This window comes from Rana temporaria, chromosome 7 (assembly GCF_905171775.1).
Source record: "Rana temporaria chromosome 7, aRanTem1.1, whole genome shotgun sequence".
Classification (NCBI taxonomy): Eukaryota; Metazoa; Chordata; class Amphibia; order Anura; family Ranidae; genus Rana; species Rana temporaria.
Window position 1 is genome coordinate 162629020 of NC_053495.1, and position 21139 is coordinate 162650158.

Here is a 21139-nt window from a genome sequence, read left to right on the forward strand (position 1 = left end):
TTTTATTTCCATGTTCTGTGTACTGTGGGAGAACAGATATAGTGAATGCAGGACCCTGGGTTAAGTAACACTTTAACCGCTTGTGGACCGCCACACGACGATATACGTTGACAGAATGGCACGGCTGAGCACAAGGGCGTACATCCCCTTTAGGAACCTAGCCGTGGGTCGAGAGCGCGCCGCCTGCGACCCGGTCCAAAGTTCGGTGATCGCACCCGCGGGACCCGATCGTCGCTGGTGTGCCGCGATCGGGTCACAGAGCTGAAGAACAGGGAAAGGTGAGTGTAAACAAACCTTTCCCCGTTCTTCTCCGTGGCTTGTCACTGATCGTCTGTTCCCTGTCATAGGGAACGACGATCAGTGACGTCACACGCCCAGCCACGCCCCCCTACAGTAAGAATCACAAACTAGGACACACATAGCCCCTACAGCACCCCCTACAGGTTAACCCCTTTACTGCCATTGTCATTTTCACAGTAACCAGTGCATTTTTATAGCACTGATCGCTGTAAGAATGACAATGGTCCCAAAAATGTGTCAAAAGTGGCCGATGTGTCCACCATAATATCACAGTCACAATAAAAATCGAAGATCGCCGCCATTAGTAGTAAAAAAAAATTACTCATAAAAATGCCATAAAACTATCACATATTTTGTAGACGCTATAACTTTTGCGCAAACCAATCAATAAACGCTTATTGCGATTTTTTTTAACAAAAATATGTAGAAGAATACATATCAGCCTAAACTGACGAAAACAATTTTTTTTTTAATATTTTTTGGGGATATTTATTATAGCAAAAAGTAAAAAATATTGAATTTTTTTCAAAATTGTCACTCTATTTTGGTTTATAGTGCAAAAAATAAAAACCTCAAAGGTCATCAAATACCACCAAAAGAAAGCTCTATTTGTGGGAAAAAGAGGACATCAATTTTGTTTGGGAGCCATGTCGCACGACCGCGCAATTGTCAGTTAAAACGACGCAGGGCCGAATCGCAAAAAGGAGCCTGGTCCTTTAGCTGCATAATGGTCCGGGGCTTAAAGGAGTTGTAAAGGTAAATCCGACGGTTTCGCCCCCCCCCCCCGAACCCCCGTTTTACTTACCAGGACCCCTCGAAAGTCCTGCGCGCGTCCACGTGGTCCTCTTCGGTTCCCAGCCTGGCCGTTGATTGCCTAGGCTGGACGGATTGATAGCAGCGCAGCCATTGGCTGGCGCTGCTGTCAATCACAGCGGATGATGCGGCGCGCCGCGGGACAGGGCCGAGTGATACAGTCGGCGGCTATGCCCGCCGATGTATCACGGGAGCGCGCTCGCAAAAGCTTTCCACCATGCAAGCTCGCTCGCATGAAGGTGGAAAGCTTTTGCGAGGAGGAGCCAAGACAGCCGCCGAGGGACCCCAGAAGACAGGGTTAGGGGACACTCTGTGAAAAACGAGCTGCACAGTGGAGGTAAGTATAACATGTTTGTCATTTAAAAAAAAAAATGTTTGCCTTTAGTGTTCCTTTAAGTGGTTAAACAGCTGAATGATAAGTTCACTTTAACCTTCTTTTGCTACTGGGCCCTGTAATCACATTATCTGCAACCTACATGATTATTTTCACATAATATTCTATGCTATAAGCTGCAATTACAAAATATTTATAGTAATGGAAAAAAAAAAAGACAATCTTAAACTATAGTGAAAAAACAGCCATAGCATTCAATAATGAATAAGTTAGGAAAGGTTTTCTTGGTCTCTTTGTGGTGTCAGTAGAAAAAACAAATGAAATCTTGTGTCCACATTTCCCTAGAGTACGAAATGAGAGAGTCATACAAGTGAATATTAGTGATTTTTCCCACAATAAGGTAACAAACGCATTTTTTACCATATAGTGCTCATAAATAAATTATTAACATAGACTGCATTTAAGTACTAAATCTTTGCAGCATACAGTGGGGATCGAAAGTTTGGGCACCCCAAGTAAAATTACTATTAATGTGCAAAACGAAGCCAAGGAAAGATGGAAAAATCTCCAAAAGGCATCAAATTACAGATTAGACATTCTTATAATATATCAAAAAAAGTTAGATTTTATTTCAATCATTTACACTTTCAAAATTACAGAAAACTAAAAAATGGTGTCTGCAAAAGTTTGGGCACCCTGCAGAATTTATAGCATGCACTGCCCCTTTTGCAAAGCTGAGACCTGCCAGTGTCATGGATTGTTCTCAATCATCGTCTGGGAAGACCAGGTGATGTCAATCTCAAAGGTTTTAAATGCCCAGACTCATCTGACCTGGCCCCAACAATCAGCACCATGGGTTCTTCTAAGCCATGGGTCTTCAAACTATGGCCCTCCAGTTGTTCAGGAACTACAATTCCCATCATGCCTAGTCATGTCTGTGAATGTCAGTGTGTTCCAATGCCTCATGGGATGTGTAGTTCTGCAACAGCTGGAGGGCCGTAGTTTGAGGATCCCTGTTCTAAGCAGTTGTCTAGAAAACTGAAACTGAAAATAGTTGACGCTCACAAAGCTGGAGAAGGCTATAAGAAGATAGCAAAGCATTTTCAGATGTCAATATCCTCTGTTCGGAATGTAATTAAGAAATGGCAGTCATCAGGAACAGTGGAAGTTAAAGCAAGATCTGGAAGACCAAGAAAAATATCAGACAGAACAGCTTGCAGGATTATGAGAAAAGCAATTCAAAACCCACGTTTGACTGCACGATCCCTCCAGAAAGATCTGGCAGACACTGGAGTTGTGGTACACTATTCCACTATAAAGAGATACTTGTACAAATATGGTCTTCATGGAAGAGTCATCAGAACAAAACCTCTTCTATGTCCTCACCACAAAAATCAGCATTTGAACTTTGCAAATGAACATATAGACAAGCCTGATGCATTTTGGAAACAAGTTCTGTGGACCGAATTTTAAATGTGTTGCGTTAAAATTAAGGGCACTGTGTTAACCGTGTTCCCTATTGTGTGTTGAGAACCACTTCCAGCCCCGAAAGATTTGGCTGCTCAATGACCAGGCCATTGTTTTTGCGATATGGCACTGCGTCGCTTTAACTGACAATTGCGTGGTCGTGCAACATGGCTTCCAAACAAAATTTACATCCTTTTTTCCCCAGAAATAGAGCTGTAGCGCCTGGTTACTTTTCAGAACCGGTGCTAGTTTAAAGTTAGAGGGGGTCAAAGAGTTAAGTGACTCTGACCAGGTTAATCTGTTTAAATTTGAAGCCTCTGTCCCAGCTTTGGCTGTGCTGTGGGTTCATGCTGTCGTTTCTGGTCACACCCCTGGCCGACAGGTGGCAGCAGCAGAGTCAAGGGTTTGGATGCTTCTTCCCGGCAGCCTATCAGGAGGAGGTTTCCTCGCTGTGCATGCTGGGGAGGGATATTTATGGGGCAGATGCCATTTTCTTGGGTCTTCTTCCTGTGCGGCGCCCACCTTCAGGGTAGCCATTCTACGGCACCCTGGCAAATGGCCTTCCGGGCCGGGGTGTGAGTGCTACGCAGTGATCCTGGTTCCGGGACCACGTTGGCCCGGAGCATCTGATCTGCCGCTGGGGCTCAGTGAACGACTGGGTCCCCAATCTGTTGAGGTCCTGAGCTGTCTGTCCTTTTGGAGGAAGCTGTCCGGTGGAGAGCCTGCCTGAGGAGTGCCAAGAGGGGCTGGTGTTCCAATAGGGGCCTGACCATCCATGGGGGACCAGGAAAACCGGGTACTCAGAGGCTGGACGTTGGTTGCCTATCAGTTGGTAACCTAACCAAAACTACCTGTAGGAGATCCAGGTGTTGAATCTAATAGAGAGCATTCTGGACCACTTTGTTTCTTAAACCATTGGGAGGGTCTGTGGCAGAGACTTAGCCCCAAGTTCCAAGTGACATTCTGGCTGCCAGGCTTGTGAGAGAGGCCTGTCCAGGTGCGCTAAACCCATTCCGGCTGGAGTGGCGAAGTAAAGTGTCGTTGGAAGCAGGACTGTTTCCCATCTACATACACCTGAATCTGTTGTTCACCATTTCTGCTATCTATTCACCTTTCTGCTGTTTAACCGTTTTTACCCGACTGGGTAATAGAAGCACAAAAAAGACACCTGTTGTATGGACATTCTATTTACTACAACTCTCATCAAGTACCCTAGACAGCGGGGAAGCAGAGGTAATGTGCCACCCAAAACAAACCAGCAGCTCCTTCGGGGGTAGTTCTACAGAGCTTTCTTTTGGTGGTATTTGATCACCTCTGCGGTTTTTATTTTTTGAGCTATAAACAAAAATAGAGTGACAATTTTGAAAAAAAATCTTTTTACTTTTTGCTATAATAAATATCCCCAAAAAATAAGCGTTTATTGATTGGGTTGCGCAAAAGTTATAGCAACTACAAAATAGGGGATAGTGTTATGGCATTTTTATTAATATTTTTTTATTACTACTAATGGCGGCGATCAGCGATTTTTATTGTGACTAGGACATTATGGCAGACACGTCGGACACTTTTGACACATTTTTGGGACCATTGTAATTTTTGCAGGGACCAGTGCTATAAAAATGCACTGATTACTGTGAAAATGACAATGGCAGTGAAGGTGTTAACCTGTAGACAGCGCTGTAGGGGTTAAGTGTGCCCTAGTGTGTGGTTCTTACTGTAGGGGGGCGTGGCTGGGCGTGTGATGTCACTGATCGTCATTCCCTATGACAGGGAACAGACGATCACTGACAAGCTACTAGGAAGAACGGGGAAAGGTTTGTTTACACTTACCTCTCCCTGTTCTTCAGCTTTGTGACCCGATCGTGGGAAACCGGCGGTGATTGGGTAACGCGGGCACGGTCATGGAGCTTCGGACCGGGTCGCGCTCGCAACCCACGGCTGGGTTCTTAAAGGGGACGTACCTGTACGCCCTTGTGCCCAGCCGTGCCATTCTGTCGACGTATATCGTCGTGCGGCGGTGCTTAAGTGGTTAAGGTGAAAAAACACAAGGGTTTACAACCCCTTTAAGTAAGCTAGAATTTGCCAGCTCATTAACAATCAGCTATTCACTGTTTGTAAAGGATGCCCACTCTTTAAGGCTCGATTCACACCTATGCATTTTTGGTGCTTTTTGCATTTTGCAGATTTGCACTACAGAACGTGTTCCATAGGAAACCATATAAAATGGACTTGTGCAAATCTGCAAAATGCAAAAAAGCACTAAAACTTGAATCCAGCATTAAGCCTCGTACACACGATCAGTCCATCCGACGAGAACGGTCCGAAGGACCAAAATGTACTCTGGATGCGTTTTTGGTGCATTTTCTATGGACTTAAATGAAAGTCGTATTATTGGCACGCTTTTGAAAAGTTCACCAAAGATGCTGCATGCAGGAGCTTTCAAACTTCAACAGAAACGCAGTGCAGCAATGTGAAAAAACACAAAGGATTTAATGGGGAATCATTTTGATGTGCTTTTGCTGCACTGGAAATGGGCTTTCTAGTGCAGCAGTGTGAAAGGGCCCTAAAGCTTTGAACCCGTTCTGGAGATCCTTGGTGTGCTGGTGACATACTTCTTGCTAAAAACCTAATAATATGAAAAAATGCATGACAGCGTAAGGCAATGCACTTCCATTTTTCAAATGTTTTCATGCATTTTTCATTCGATTTGCAGAAGTGGTTATAAACATATATTCTGGATGTATTTTTAATTATCACGCTACAGATAGACGCTGAAACCCAGTGATCTTTTGTTTGAACGATCCTGAGTGGAACTGAAGCACATCAGCTGTGTTCCAGAGGATATGGATGTTGGGTGGACTCTGTTCCCAGCCCTGTAGTGGGATTGATAGGAAATGAGCTCAGGAAAACATCACATTTCTCAAAAGGATCAGAGTTCATATGCAGATTTCCGCTGTGAAGGGGCTGCAAGTAGATAGTGAAGGGAGATTTACCTTACAGGATTACAAGATCAGCTCCTGTACATTGCTGAAGATTGCACAGGGACATATATTAATAACACTGATATCATTCTTATTTATAATCATAAATGAGCATTGCTGATTGATCTGTACTGGAGACATCATTGCAAGGACTGGGTAAGTGGGCAACTTTATCATGTCAATAATGATTTTTCTTCTGCAAACACTGTGAACTTGGAAACTTTTTTTTTCTTTCTATATAAAACCGATACTCTACAAGCGATGCACTAAAGGTGGCTATAGATGGATTGAAATTCGGGTGGTTCAGCATGGCCTGGTCTAATTGCGATCCCTTTTCATGGTTGTTTCCTTTCTAAAGAAGTCAATCCATCAAGGCTGCTGGAAAATGATCAATCGATCAGCAGCTGCGGTGTTGATCTGTGTAGTCTGGTCAGGGCTAATGTTATAAATCACAGAGCCCCATACAGCGTAACTGACAGCCCCCCCCCCCCCCCCCCCCCCCCCCCCAAATCGAAACAATTTTTTTCTTTTGACCAAAAATACACTTAAACATTACACATTAAAGTGTTTTATGTTGTTTTGAATAGAGTGGAGAGGGATTAGAATGCTCGCCAGTTTTTATTGTGGTCTGTGCCCCTGTTAAGGAGATTCACCTTCTCTATTTTTCCTGTTTCCCATTGAAAGTGACAGTAAGGCTGGCCATACATTTTACAATTTTCATCTATAGCTTTTCTTTAGATTTACCAAAACCGTATGTAGCGCTACCCCCGAAGGAGCCGCTGATTGGATTTGGGATCGGCGTATTTAAGTTACCTCTTCACTGTGTCTAGGGGTGATGGTGGTGCGGAGAGCAATAACAGAATGTCCAGATTCGTTGGCTGACGTTTTTTAAATGCTTTATTTTCCCGGTCAAACACGACCAACATGTAACTTGAAGTAGACAGGATTAAGGATGATCTCCGGCGTGTTCGCATAGAACACGTGCGGAGCCCGCCAGGAAGTCGGCACCCGCGCTGCGCTAATCACAGCCAGGCAGACATTTCCCGATGCTCGGCTGCAGAGATCGGGAAATGTCTGCCTGGCTGTGATTAGCGCAGCGCGGGTGCCGACTTCCTGGCGGGCTCCGCACGTGTTCTATGCGAACACGCCGGAGCTCATCCTTAGACAGGATAGGTTGGTGAAGGTGAAGCAACTTCACAGTATCAGGCTATGGATAGTAAAGGCAGTCCTTCCCTTTTACCAATGATATTTACATGCGTAACCACTCCAGCCGGAATGGGTGAAGTGCCCCTGGACAGACCTCTCTCACAGGCCTGGCAGCCAGAGCGCCACTTAAAGCTTCTGGGAAAGGAAACAAGTCTCTGCCACAGACTTGGCTCTAAATTAGATCTGGATGTCCAGATGAGACCTCTGCCACAGGCCTAGTGCTTGGACGTTAGGACGGAGCAAATCCTCCCAGTATGTCTTTGGGGTCACCGACTGACAGCTTGAATGTGACCTGTCAGTGTCCGGTGCCCAGATCCCCGATGGTTCGTTACAGATCTGTTGGATCACCTGCCTCCGGGGTTCTCCTCAGACCGATCCCCCACCGAACAGCACCCAGCTTGGGATCTTCTAAATAGAAGTGGGGACCCAGTAAGTCATTGGGGCCCCTTTACGTTGCTCCGAGCTATGAGAGCCCAGAGTCAGGAACTCCGCGTAGCAAGCAACCCCGGCCTGGTGGGCCATAGTGGTGGGGCCCGTGATGTGCGCACACCCTAAAGGTGGGTGCCGCACCTGGAACCAGGAACCCGCGAAGAACCCCGAACAACGGCCTCCGCCACAGAAATACTCCTCCCCAGCATGCTCCGCAAGGGGAAAACTCCTCCAATTGGCTGCTGGGAAGAAGCGGCTCCGCCTGGACCCCTCTGGCGCCACCTGCCGCCCAGAGATGAGACTGCATCTCTGGGGCACAGACTGACCCACAGGACAAATCCAGATTTGGCGACAGCCAAATTTGTCAAATCAAAGAATGAGAGCAACATAACTCTCTCATTCTCCCACTACATTTAAACATAGCACCTGTACAAACATACTCAGGTGCTACACATATAATATGAAGTCAAATCTAATCACTTTCAAATTGGATGCAATCAGGCAGCCCCTAGTACTACACAGTTGAAGGTAAATCTGAAGGAAATGGAATAAGAAAATTGTATGGTGTATGGACAGGGCCGCCATCAGGAATTATGGGGCCCCTTACACAGCTTTAGGCATGGGCCTCCCTCCTGGAGTGCTGCCGCCTGGGGGAAAAAAAAGAAGAAATAAAGTAAATTATATAAAAAAAAAAAAGGGGGGTAGCCATCTGGGGACCTCTGGGCCCTTTAATAAAAAAAAAAGTGTATGTGTGTGTGTGTGTAATATATATATATATATATATATATATATATATATATATATATATATATATATATATATATATATATATATATTTCCGACGGTCGCATCTATCGCGTCACGATTTTCCGAAAGTAGCCGAACGTCGGTGCGCAGGCGCTGTATAGAGCCGCACCGACTTTCGGCTACTCGTGACGCGATAGATGCGACCGTCGGAAGACTGTCAATCAAGAAGGAACCCCCAGTCCCGAAGACAATACCCGGAAGCGGCGGAGAAGATCGCTCTCTAAAACGGTAAGTACTGCTTCGTTTTTAAAAAAAACTACCCGATTCCCCATGATAAAATGAGCATGAATCTAATCGTAATTTTTTTTTTTAGGGTGAACTTCCGCTTTAAGGGGGTGAAACTTTCTGGGGCTAAAGTGGTTAAATCACGATTAGTGGGCCCACACATTACTTAATAAAAAATAAAAAAAATCATAATTCCTGTTAAATCTAATCGCATATTCTGACTACTGCAATCTGTACCTAGGCTCATGTTTGAGTCCTCTCCCACTGCTATTATTCCATGCCACCAGCCTCGCCCACCACTCTTCCCCTGTTCTGTCCTCCATCCTAATGAGAGGGTATGTACAGGTGGGGGTTGAAGTGGTTAAAAAAAGTTTGTTTTTATTTTAAGAAAAAAGACAGGCCCTCCAAATTCCAGCTGTCCTCCAGATTCTCACTGTATCCTCTGGACTTTCACCTAGAAAGTAAAGCGGAGTAATGATCCTAACCCCGCCTCTTCCAGCTGACATTCTCTCCCCTGTATGCTGATTGCAGAGTGGATACACAGCAGCCAGCAATCTACTGGGGACAGCGGACATGAGAATCGGGTATGGGCAGGACTGGGAGGGGGATTTAGTGCGGTGGGGGGGAAGCAATTGCAGGATTATTGCCCTGTGTGTCTCTCTCTGCAGCAGCCAGTAGGAGCAGGAGGAAGAGGGGGAGAAATCGGCTTTCAGCTGCTGGAGGGAGAGCTGCACAGGGGATTATTCCTGTAATTGCCGAGACGATCATCCTCCTTACTGCCTGGGCCCCCTATGTGCGTGGCCTGGTAGAGGGGCACCGGTGGTACCCCCCCCCCCCCTTATCGACAGCCCTTATTATGGCTTTGGAGGAGTCCTCGTCTGGATACCATAACACAGCAGGGAGGACTCCACTCGCGAGCAATAATTTTGGCCCTAGTTCTCCTCTGTAACTCAAAACTTGTAACCAGTAAAACAATTTTTAAAGCGTCGCCTATGGGGATTTTTAAGTAGCAAAGTTTGGCGCCATTCCACGAGCGTGTACAGTTTTGAATGTTGGTTATCTATTTACTCGGCGTAACTTCATCTCTCACGTTATGCAAAAACATTGGTCTAACTTTACTGTTTTTTTTATTTGTAAAGCACAAAACATTTTGTTTCCCCAAAAAAATGCGTTTGAAAAATTGCTGCGCAAATACTGTGCGAGATACAAAGTTGCAATGACCGCCATTGTATTCTCTAGGGTGTTTTCTAAAAAAAGATATATAATGTTTGGGGGTTCTATGTAATTTTCTAGCAAAAAAATATGATTTTTACATGTAGGAGAGAAATGTCAGAAATTTTCCTGGGTGGCAAGTGTTTAAAGATGGGCAGCCAGGGGGAGGTAAAAACACAGATCAACTGCCTATTTTTTTTACCACCCCTTGGCTGCCCGTTTTGAAAGAAGTCGTCTATGGTTCCTTTACAAAACGATATATTGCATATACATTGTGTTGTATTCGAGCAGCAGAAATCTGAACATTTCAGAAAACTAATTATCATATGATTTATAAATATCATATAATATATATATATATATATATAAAAAATCATAGTCTATTGCAGCTTACCAATCCTTAGCTGTGGTGGTCGCATTCAGTTCCCCCCCCCCCCTTTTTTTTTTAAGGCTTTCTTTCATTTTTTACCTGGTGATCCAGCAAGTAAGTCTGTTGTTTTTTCAGCAAAACAAGTTGTCCTGCAGAAGCAGGACAAGCAGGACAACTTGAGACAAACCGTTTCTCACCGACAGGGGTGCTTACTAAGGTCTAAAGTTGCTAAAACTGTTCAAAAAGAGTGAGCTGGACGTTGTTAGAGTATCATAATTTAAATCATCTAGTACATCGAACACTCCCCTCCCCCCCAGACTTGCAGTGCTGCTGTCCAAAGGTGTCTTATTCAAAAGTTCCTCCATTTTGTTTTATTTTTTCTCATTGATATAGTTGAAGTAAACCTGGCAGATTCTAACACGTGCACATTTTACCATGTTATGGTGGCATTAAACCAAAAATGCAATATATTGCAGCAGTTACAGCGAACAGTTTATTTTTTATTTTTTTTGAGATAAAGGTTTTGCATAAATAAAATCTCATCGTTGTAAGCGCCTCTATCAGTGTTCAATGGTTTGTTTCAGCTCTGTAACTGATACATTCTGAAGGATAGCTTGTTCTTTTGAAAAGCAGCAGGCTTGCTGGTTGATTCACTAGATAAAAATATAAAAATATAAAAAAAGACTAAAAATTTAACTGTTAAACCCACAACTGTAAAATCCGTCTGTATATGCAGTAACGCATGCTTGTTATATGTTATCCTCAGAATGAAACCAAAGGGGTTAATCCTGTGTAAAAAGGCTGTTTGATTCTCTTATCTGATCCTTCCCTTCTTCCACTGTCCCCAATCCATCTCCTAATAGTACACAGCCTTGGGGGCACTCTGCACATGCTCAGTTTGGTGTGCATTGCTAGAGAGTCTTTTATTTTATTTTTATTTTATTTTATTTTTATTTGGGTGATGCATGTGATCAGCACTGTTCAGACACAGGGTCATAGGACAGTCGGAGTAGAATGAAAATTCCTCCTACAAGCTTTAATCGGATACTGCTGATGAGAAAATGTATTTAGTGGTTTATATTTACTAAAATAATTGCATTTCCATGTTCTGTGTGAAATAGATTGACCCCTGACACAACCTCAGGGCTTAACCCATTCTGCCTTTGAGTCAAATTCATAATAGTGAAACACGCAGACAAGAGAGAAACAGTCTACATCTTTCACCTTCCCAATGTCCAGGGAGAGGCGGAGCCTTTATTGGCTTTTTAAAGACAACATGACATCATACACATGAGCACAGCTGATAGGTCAGTCCATACATGGTGGTTTATCCTTGCAAGTCCATCTTTAGCACAAACAGCCTCGTGTCATACAGGCATGAAAGTTCCTTGTGGAATGTCCAGAAACACAGGGTCATCCACCCAAGCTTACAGGGGCAGAGCCATATTTGGTCCTCAGGTGGAAGAAGGGGAGGAGGGGTAACAGCTGTCCAGTATTATTAGTTACACCATCTGTCTTCAGTTTTTCTTCAAGCTGAACTTTAAAACATTATAATCTGTCATAACTTCATTTAAGGCAGTGTTTCTCAATTCCAGTCCTCAGGCCCCCCCAACAGGTCAGGTTTTCAGGATTTCCCTCAGATGAAAAGGCTGTGGTGATTACTAAGGCAGTGAAACTGATCAAATCACTTGTGCAAAATAATGGAAATCCTGAAAACCTGACCTGTTGGGGGGGCCTGAGGACTGGAATTGAGAAACACTGATTTAAGGATAATATGTAGCGCCTGTGTACTTTCAGTCCAGGTGCTATCTTAAATTTAGAGGGGGATGAGAGAGTTAGTTTACTCTCATCCAACTAATTCATGTAAATTAGGCCTCTACTCTAGCTGGCTGTACTGCCAGTTCATTCTGTGTTCCAGAGGTGCCTTTCCACCGCGGGCGACAGGTGGCGGCAGTGGAGTTCAGTCAGCAGTGCCTCTTGCCAGCAGCCAATCAGGAAGGGTTTTCCCTCGCGGGGCATGCTGGGGGAGGTTACTTCTTGGGCGGACGACATTTTGTGGGGTTCGTCTTCTGGTGTTTGTTCCGGGTGCGGCACCCACCTTCAGGGTGTTCGCACATCACGGGCCCCGGCGATATGGCCTTCCAGGCCGGGGCGCACGTGCTATGCATTGTTCTTCGTTCCGGGACCCTGCTGGCCCGGAGCGACTGAAGCTATGGCGAAACCCCAGTGATCTACTGGGTTCCCCAAACTTTGAAGAAGATCCCAAGCGAGTTGTGCTGTTCACTGGAGAAGATTCACTTCATAATCCTATGTACGAGGGAAGGATCTGTGGCAGAGGTTCTTCCCTGATATTCATTTGCACCAGGTCTGTGGCAGAGACTTAGGCGTAAAATGAAGGATGGATGGCCGCACTCCAAACCAAACAGGTTGTCTTTATTTAAACGAACAGCAAAAACATACCAGATCACAGCAACAGAAACAGGAGGATAGCCGACGTTTCGCACTGACTTAGTGCTTATTCATGGCTAACATGCATTAAGACTGTATAGTATATATAAAGATCAAAAGCTGGCATGTGACCTGATTGAATGATTGGCTGGGGGTGGCCCGCAATCACTGGACATACCAGAAGCCAATATCAGGTCACAGACTGCTGGTGCATACCAAAAGGGCAGAGACTTGTTCTACCAGTGCTCCGAGTGATACCCTGGCTGCCAGGTCAGTGTGAGAGGCCTGTCCAGGTACAGTATACCCCCTCAGCTGAGGGGCGACGAAAGTAGAGTGTTATTTGAAGCAGGACTGCTTCGTTCTTGTTCAAGCCTGAATCTGCAATTTTCCTTCTCGCCCATCTTTTACTATCTACCTCAAGTTTACTGTTTTGCCGTGTTGGGTGAAATAAAGCTACCAAAAAGACACCTGCTGCTTGGACATGCCGTCATTGCTCTCATCTCATCATCATCATTACCTCTAGACCAGGGGTGGCAAACTCAAATTCATCGAGGGCCGCATCAGCAGTGTGGTTGCCCTCAAAGGGCCAGTTGTATATGGTTCGCACTATATACAGAATGCAGAGTTCAGGATTACGTCAGGATTATGCTACGTACACAGTGTAGGAATTCAGGGGTCCGCACAGGCCCCCATTACATCAGAGTCCGCACAGGCCCCCATTACATCAGAGTCCGCACAGACCCCCTTGTAATGCTGTGGACTCGGATGTAAAGGGGAAACTCTGATGTAAGGGGGGCTCTGCCCATCAAATCCCCCCTCTTGCACCAGAGTCCACAGAGCACCCCTTAAATTCATTTAATATATACACTTGGAGGTGGGAGAGGGTGAGCTTACTCACCCCAGGATGGAGGGTCAGGGGCGGGCTGCCTGCATCTTCCTTCACATTTTCCCAGGGATGTGTGAGCGGGGAAGACACAGGGGGTGTGGGCGTGCCACACAGTGTAGAGAGGCGGGAAGAGGAGCAGCAGTGTCCGAGCTGAACTGTCAGCGTGGATTCTGAGGCTGAGCTGTGTGTGAGAGAGACACACAGCTCAGCCAATCAGCCGCGCCAGAGCCCGGAGATGACAAAGGAGCGGCCACATAGCGGTAGGTGAGCGGCAGCCGCGACCTGTGTTAACCCTGTCCAGGCCGCGTTCGCCGATTGCCTCCCGTTGTGCGGCCTGAGCGGGCGGCACTGGCACAAGCGGTGGAGGCTGGTGGGCCACATGACAAGGCTTGGCGTGCCGGATTTGGCCCGCGGGCCTTGTGTTTGCCACCTCTGCCCTAGACGCTCACAGAGGTAACACGCCATCCCTATTCTAAACAGCGGCTCCTGCGGGGGTAGCGCTACAAATACTTGTAGTATAATCTCACACATGCATATGTTTATCAAGAAATAAAAGCAAATAAAACAAATAGAAGAATATAATGAAAGAAAGGCAACATTGGAGTAGCTCAGGAGGAAAGTAATCATAACAAAAAAATATTCATTTTAGTAACTTCCATCACATGTGTACTGTGGGAGACCAGATATAGTGAATGCAGGGTCCCGGGTTTAGTAACACTTTAATGCAGGGATCGACAAATCCCGGGCGCCAGGTCGCCATGGCGACTAGAAATAGTGTCCTGGCGACTTGGCTTGGAAGGTGGGAGCTGGTGCCATCTGGTGGTGAGCCGTTGGTATTACAAGTTATTACCACCAGATGTGAGCTGGCGCCATCTGGTGGTGGCCGTTGGTATTACAAGTTAAGCATTACAAGTTAAACAGCAATTCTAATGTAATTTTTCACTGCCATCTTCTTCCCTCTAATTAGAACCCCCAAACATTATATATATTTTTTTATCCTAACACCCTAGAGAATAAAATGGCGATCGTTGCAATACTTTCTGTCACGTCGTATTTGCGCAGCGGTCTTACAAGCGCACTTTTTTGGGGAAAAAATTACACTTTTCTTAATTAAAAAATAAGACAACAGTAAAGTTATCCCCATTTTTTTAAATATTATGAAAGATAATGTTACACCGAGTAAATTCATACCCAACATGTCATGCTTCAAAATTGCGTTTGAACACCGTTTACATATGCGGGCGCTGCTCACGTATGTGTTCGCTTCTGCGCGCAAGCTCGTCGGGACAGGGTGCGTTTTCTGGCTCCTAACTTTGTTAGCTGGCTCCTAGATTCCAAGCAAATTTGTCAACCCCTGCTTTAATGCAACTATCATATCTAAGAATTGGGATGGCTCATATTAATGGTTGCTTTTGGGTTAAATACCACTTTAAACATAATAAAAAAAAATTATAAATAAACATGCTTTGTTTGTTCTGGCTGATTTATTTTAATTATTGGATATGTTGGAGAGTAAATAGACCCATCCTTGGCATAAGGCCTCTTTCATGTGGCAATGGTAAAAACAGGTGGCTGAGCCGTGGTTTCTCACCTAAATTCTAACATTACAGCCGGACAGGGTTGTGCGTATGCCATCGCAATTTTAACTTGGCCTGCAGAGTTTGACAGGTGGCACTGTATGTCAAATTTGCTCATTGAGGTCGACAGGACCTTGCCACAAACGCTTGGCTCTCGGTTGCAGTACGGTATTTTAATAAAATAAATCGGACATTCAGGAGGCAACATGATCACCCCTTGAACGTTAAAGCCTCGTACGCACGCTTAGATATTCGAATGACCGAACGTCTGCTTTTTGTGGCATGATAGTCTCACGTCGACTGTGAAGAGGTTACTCACAATCAGAATTTTTTTGGACGACAGAATACAACGTTAGAAGTGACGTAATATGTTGAACAGTTTTGTATGTATTCTGCGTAGTCATGTTCTTACAATATTTTATTTTTTTGTACGAAAACCATGGTAATGAAACAAAAATCAGATTTTGAGTTCACATCCAACAAATTTTGCATATCCAGCTTTTGTCTGACAAAAAAAGCAAAGTTGGCAAAAGCGCCATACGAACGATCCGAAAAATCGTCAGACCGCTCATCCGTAAATTTTTTTTACATCCGAATTATGTATCGTGTATGGGCCTCTACCAGCTGCTGCTTTACAGCCTTCTGACTTCACCCTGGTTTGCTTTTCAGGGCTGTAAGCACTGTCACCTGTGTATATTGGCCCTAACAATTGTAGCACGGTACCCTTGAGGACTGCTTGGATTTACCTGCTCCTCTGCATCGGCGTAAACCTTCCAACCCATCTGACGCTTTTGGTTCAGACATCTTTCACAAGCATTTTTAAATTATGTGTCACACAAGTCAATATATTTGAATTATCTCAGATTTTACTGGAGTAAGCAAAGTAGTAGTAAGTTACAAAAAGGAAGGGCAATAGATCAACTGAGTTCTGGATTACAGCCCAGACTCTGTAGAGGAATTCCCCCAAAGACATCTTAAGAACAGTTTAACAGTGGGAGGATACAATACTCATGTATGTATGTATGTACGTACGTACGTACGTACGTACGTACGTACGTACGTACGAGATCCCACCTGAAGCATTAACTGTAGGACAATAAAGGGTTCAATTTTGAATGCAAGTGGTTATACTCTAAATGGGAACCCCGGGCCGGGCCATTTAACCTATTAAATCCTAATGAGAGATCAGACAGAATAAGGATAGTGTAGGGTCCTTTAAATAGCAACAGCAGCAATGTCCGAGGTGCAGACCCGATGGTCTTCACTGGCAGTTGGAGCTCATTAGATTATATCCGATAAGGCACAGTGATGCATTAATGGACTGACTGGCTTAAACAGGCTAATAATACTCCTTGATAGCATAGCTCCCAACTGTCTCTGATTTCGAGGGACTGTCCCTGATTGGAGAAATGTCCCTCTTTCCCCCTCATGTGTCCCTCATTTTGGTCTGATCTATATGGTTGTATATAAAATGCACTTTTTATCTTTCAAAAGGTGTTTCCCAGTGCTAAACTTTTTATCCAATTTCTAAATTGCTGCATTTGTACATTTCAAAAGACAATGTAAAGGAATAGTTGTGGTAAAAAAAAAAATCCTTGTGGATTTAATTAGCCTTTTTTTTGGTTAATTCTCCTTTTTTTTTAAAGGGTGTGGCAGGGGGCGTGTCCTATGCATGCATACATACGTTTGTTAGTAGGTGTCACTCATTCCCATCTTAAAATGTTTGGAGGTATGGCTAAAGGTGTCTATTTACAGTGTTCAAATAGAGTTTGCAGTAAAGTGCTCCCAAGGTAAAGGTGTCTGTACACAGTGTTCATATAAAGTAACCAGGAAAAGATTTCAGAATCTGTGCGATTTGCCCTCTCACCAACGACTGAACCAAACTAGATGCCTTGAAGACAGCGACCCGGGAATAGACATCCGTCAATGGAACCGCCAGCGAAAACCCACGGGTGCAGAGCGTGGATGAATGTAATGTCGGGCTGCTGAATTGGCGCCGCATAGATGTCTGGTGAACATCAAGTAGAATTGGGCCTTCCAAGGCCTGGCTGGAATCACATGGACACTGCGTGGTAGGCCGCAACCTCTCTCTCATCGTCGGAGAGGTGTGCATTCTACAAGGCCCAGGAAGAAGAGCGTGGGGCAGATCTCCGATCTCCTTTATAGGCTTTCCCAAAAGACTCCTCCACTGGTAGCAAGGATCCAAGAGATGTGTAGGTGTATGGTTAGGCAATGGAATCGCTGGTCAGAAAGACTACACTATTCCACTGTTTTAATGACATTATACCAGGCTAATACTAAAAAAAAGACCAAAGAGCATTCAGCCCGAGTTCACACTGCTGTAGCGCGGAACACCGCATGTAATTCGCACTGGAATTGCAGCACATTCCTGTGAGAAATCACATGCAGTGTCTCTCGGTTGCGATTTGAGCTATGGATTTGTATGGCTCAAATCGCACCGCATTCGCACGAAACTGGTGCAGGACCCTTTTTTTGTCTGCACCAGAATTCAATCGAATGGGAGTTCACACTCATGTGATCCGATTCTGCAAATCGCGCTGCGTTTTGCAAACCAGTTGCGGAGTGACGTTAACTTATCATGCATTCCGCAATCAGTTTGCATGGACGGGTTGTGACTTGGGTGCGGTACCGAATCCACAGTGAATTCGCTGTGAATTTGCACTGCATCTAGTGTGAACCCAGTTTTAAACTGCTGACAGTTCAGGGTAAACCATGCCTGTCCTGATATGTCATTGAGCAGGTGACTTGTCTTTCCATTAACACAGATATGCAAATTTTACTTTTGTTTCCAGTTGTAAAATGAGCTTTCATTTATATTTAAAATATTAGTCAGTTTCCAGGCTTTAGAAATCCTTTTTTTTTTTTTTTTGAAGATGTTCAGGACTTTCATCATTCCTGAGGAAATGATGCAGGAAATTCTTATACTTCTGCATACTTTTGTCACTTACTAATGTTTTCCGATCTACACCTAGGTTAAAACAATAGTTTCTGAAAGTGCTCTTTAGATCTTTCGGGCTCCATGCACACTGGGCTTAAAAAAAGTCTGTTCTCTTGGGAGTAAAAAAACGCTCATAGAGCGTTTAGGGGAGTTTTATGTTTGTGTGTGTGTGTTTTTTTTTTTTTTTTTTTTTTAAGTAAGCTCAAATCAAGAGCTTTATTTATTTTTTCTGCCTCTAAACGCTGAACTCAAAATATACCTATACTCGCCCTAAGACCCCATTCACACCTAAGCGACAAAACGCCCGACGCGGGACGCTTCTGTCGCTAGAGGGGAGAATTCCCATTGCCGTCTATGGAGATGGTTCACATCTCATAGACGCGCAACGCCTGTCGCCTGAAAAAAAGTCCCGGACCCTTTTTTTCACGCGACAGGCGCGTTTTCCCATAGACAGCAATGGGAATACTTTAGAAAAAAAAGAAAAAAAAAGAAACATTTGTAATCGCGGCAAATCTGCCGCTACACGCGTACGCGGCTGTCGCTTAGGTGTGAATGCAGCCTAATGTGCATGGACACATAGGACAACATAAGCTTCTTCTACAGGCAGGACATAACTCCAGTAGAAGCAAAGTTTTTTTTTTTTTTTTTTTTTTTTTTGGCAGAGTGCATCATGGAGCCTAAAGGTTAAAGTGGAGCTCCACCCAAAAGGGGAAAGCTCCGTTTGTCTGCCTCTGACTCCACCCCCCCCCCCCCCCCTGCCAAATTGGCCACCTTTTGGGTGGGGTGGCGGGTGGACAGTTCAGCCCCCCTCATCCTCCTTCCCCTGTTGCTGCCAATTTCCCTTCATGAAGATGAGAGCAGCACCACCCAATAGCCAATTGAAAAATCAGCTTGGGCGAGGCCACCGCTGGATTCCTGAACAGGTAAGTTTCCTAATATTAAAAGTCAGCAGCTACAGTATTTGTAGCTATTGACATTTTAATTTTAAAAAAAATTTCTGAAGGAGCTTGCAGCTCCTCTTTTTAAAGGGGTTGTAAAGGTTCATGTTTTTTCACCTTAAAGCAGAGGTCCGCCTAAAAAAAAAAAAAAATATATTAAAAGCCAGCAGCTACGAATACTGCAGCTGCTGACTTTTAATATATGGACACTTACCTGTCCAGGGTGCCCCTGATGTCAGCAGCTGAAGCCGATCAATCTCTCGGCTGCCCCCGCCGACATCCTCGGTGAGGGAATCGGGAAGTGAAGCGTTGCGGCTTTACTTCCCAGTTCCCTACTGCGCTTGCACGACCTCACTGGTTTCCCAGAAGACAGCGAGGAGGGGGGGGCGGGAAGTGCCGTGACCTCCGCGGGGGTCTATGCCTGGAAGTGGGTGCAAATACCTGTATAATACAGGTATCTGCACCCTCTCCCCCTGAAAGGTGCCAAATGTGACACCGGAGGGGGGAGGGTTCAGAAAAGCGAAGGTTCCATTTTCGTGTGGACCTCTGCTTTATTTCATCCTATGCATTAAAGTTAAAAAAACTCTGACGATTAACGCCCCCCCCCCCCCACGCCCCCCGTTTTGTTTAACTACTTTTAAAAGATACTGGAATCCACATTGATTCAATATAATATTGAAGAAAAATACAGATTCTTCAATCAGACGGGATACCCCCCTGAAAGCAAATGAAATATATATATATATATATATATATTTATATATATTTATATAAAAATGATGGGACCAAGAAAAGGGATGTCACCTGAAAGCAATCAAAGGGAGGATCAACCATGGTATAATTTGAACAAATATTTAAAGCTTTTGGTGATATACAAATCCCTGGTTAATCCAACCAGGTGTCACAAGTACCCTAATGGATAACATTCCTACAATGTAACAAGTTCATGAAGAAATACGTTGTAATAATAAACAACGTTGTCAATTTAAAAGAAACGATGGACATGAAACCCAGCTACTCCAAAAATGAAAACCAAGAAAGGTATTGGAAAATGGTGCTTAGGGGCGGACTGACCATTGGGACCCTCGGGCACTGCCCGAGGGCCCCATGCCACTAGGGGGCACCATCAGGGTTGCCAGGCTCAATAAAACCAGGGACAGTATGTAAAAATCTGTGTTATATTTTTTTTTTTTTTTTTTTTTACATCTGTCCCTGATATGTCCGAAACTGACATGCTTTTAATATGAAAATTCAGAGATTTTAGCTGCCCTGCCTCTGCACTGCCTCCTGGCGTGGTGGCCATCTGTAAGCCTGGGGCCCCATAATCTTCTGTTGCCCGGGGGCCCCATGATTTGTCAGTCCACCCCTGATGGTGCTATTATAAAATGTCCTGCAAACTGTAGCTCGTTTCCTGTATTTGAGCACTCCTAATTCAATCAAAGAATGTGTCCAGATAGGAACTTGTAAATATTCATGTGACCGTGTAATCAGGAGAAGATTAGTAAGCTTCCCTTAATTCAGTGCAAGAAAAGCCATTGAAAAGATGGATAGGCAATTCAACTATTCCGGTAAAGTCAAAATTATCAATACAGGTCTGGTCTCCAAATGTTTAGCAATAAGCACAGCACACTAGTAGTTCTGGGCATCACTTGTTCAAAGCTGAGAAGACCATAGTCGGCTATGTGTAACAAAGAGGGAACATGGCCATTCAATTATGGTGTCACAGGTTAGCCGTGATTGGCTGCTATAATTGTACAACAATTCCGATAAAGTCAATTGCAGCCGTCTTTGTTGATGATCCAGTTATAAATGTGAATCCGGTCTCCAAATATTCGGGAAATATGTGCAGCACACTAGTTCTTGGTATCACTCATTCAGATGGTGTGGAAGGCTGTGGAGATTGTGATAAACTGTATGAAACACAGAGATGCATGGCCATTTCAGAAGAAGTTGCGTTTGTCAGTGAGAGAGGCAGAGAGGCAAGTACATGATTCTCAAAGCACTTACCTCCTTACTTAGGGCGGCATAGTGTAAATGCGGCGGGCGTAAGGGCGCCTAATTCAAATGGGTTGGAGGGGGGCGTGTTTAATGGTAATGAGGCTTGACCTCACGTTTTTGACGTTTTTTGGCTACTGCACATGCGCCGGGCGCCTACATTTCCCAGTGTGCATTGCGGCTAAGTACGCC

The 21139-nt window shown here is 44.6% G+C and overlaps 1 protein-coding gene across 1 annotated transcript in view; it reads left to right on the plus strand.

The window, feature by feature from the left end:
- Positions 1-5732: 5732 nt before the first annotated feature.
- Positions 5733-21139, plus strand: part of LOC120945842 (histo-blood group ABO system transferase 2-like) — a 134014-nt gene continuing 118607 nt past the window's right edge. Inside the window, exon 1 of the mRNA XM_040360357.1 lies at positions 5733-6051. The gene's annotated coding sequence lies outside the window, so the exon portion shown is untranslated. The remainder of the gene's footprint in view (positions 6052-21139) is intronic.